The sequence below is a fragment of the Myotis brandtii genome, unplaced genomic scaffold (genome assembly GCF_000412655.1).
Source record: "Myotis brandtii unplaced genomic scaffold, ASM41265v1 scaffold136, whole genome shotgun sequence".
NCBI classification, from domain to species: Eukaryota; Metazoa; Chordata; class Mammalia; order Chiroptera; family Vespertilionidae; genus Myotis; species Myotis brandtii.
Genome location: NW_005354829.1, coordinates 1,415,238 through 1,415,713, shown reverse-complemented (window position 1 = coordinate 1,415,713; position 476 = coordinate 1,415,238).

Genomic DNA, 476 nt, shown 5'->3' with positions numbered 1-476 from the left:
CCCACTGTCCTCATCCATAGGTGTACAATTTTTGTCCTGTCTCTTCCTGCACCCCCACACCACTTTCCCCCCAAGTATTGTCAGTCCACTCCCTTTCTATGCCCCTGGTTCTATTATATTCACCAGTTTACTCTGTTCATCAGATTTTTTATTCACTTGATTTTTAGATTCACTTGTTGATAGATATGTATTTGCTGTTCATAATTTTTATCTTTACCTTTTTCTTCTTGCTCTTCTTAAAGGATACCTTTCAGCGTTTCATATAATACTGGTTTGGTGGTGATGAACTCCTTTAGCTTTTTCTTGTCTGTGAAGCTCTTTATCTGTCCTTCACTTCTGAATGATAGCTTTGCTGGATAGAGTAACCTTGGCTGTAGGTTCTTGCTATTCATCACTTTGAATATTTCTTGCCACTCCCTTCTGGCCTGCGTAGTTTCTGTTGAGAAATCAGCTGACAGTCGTATGGGTACTCCCTT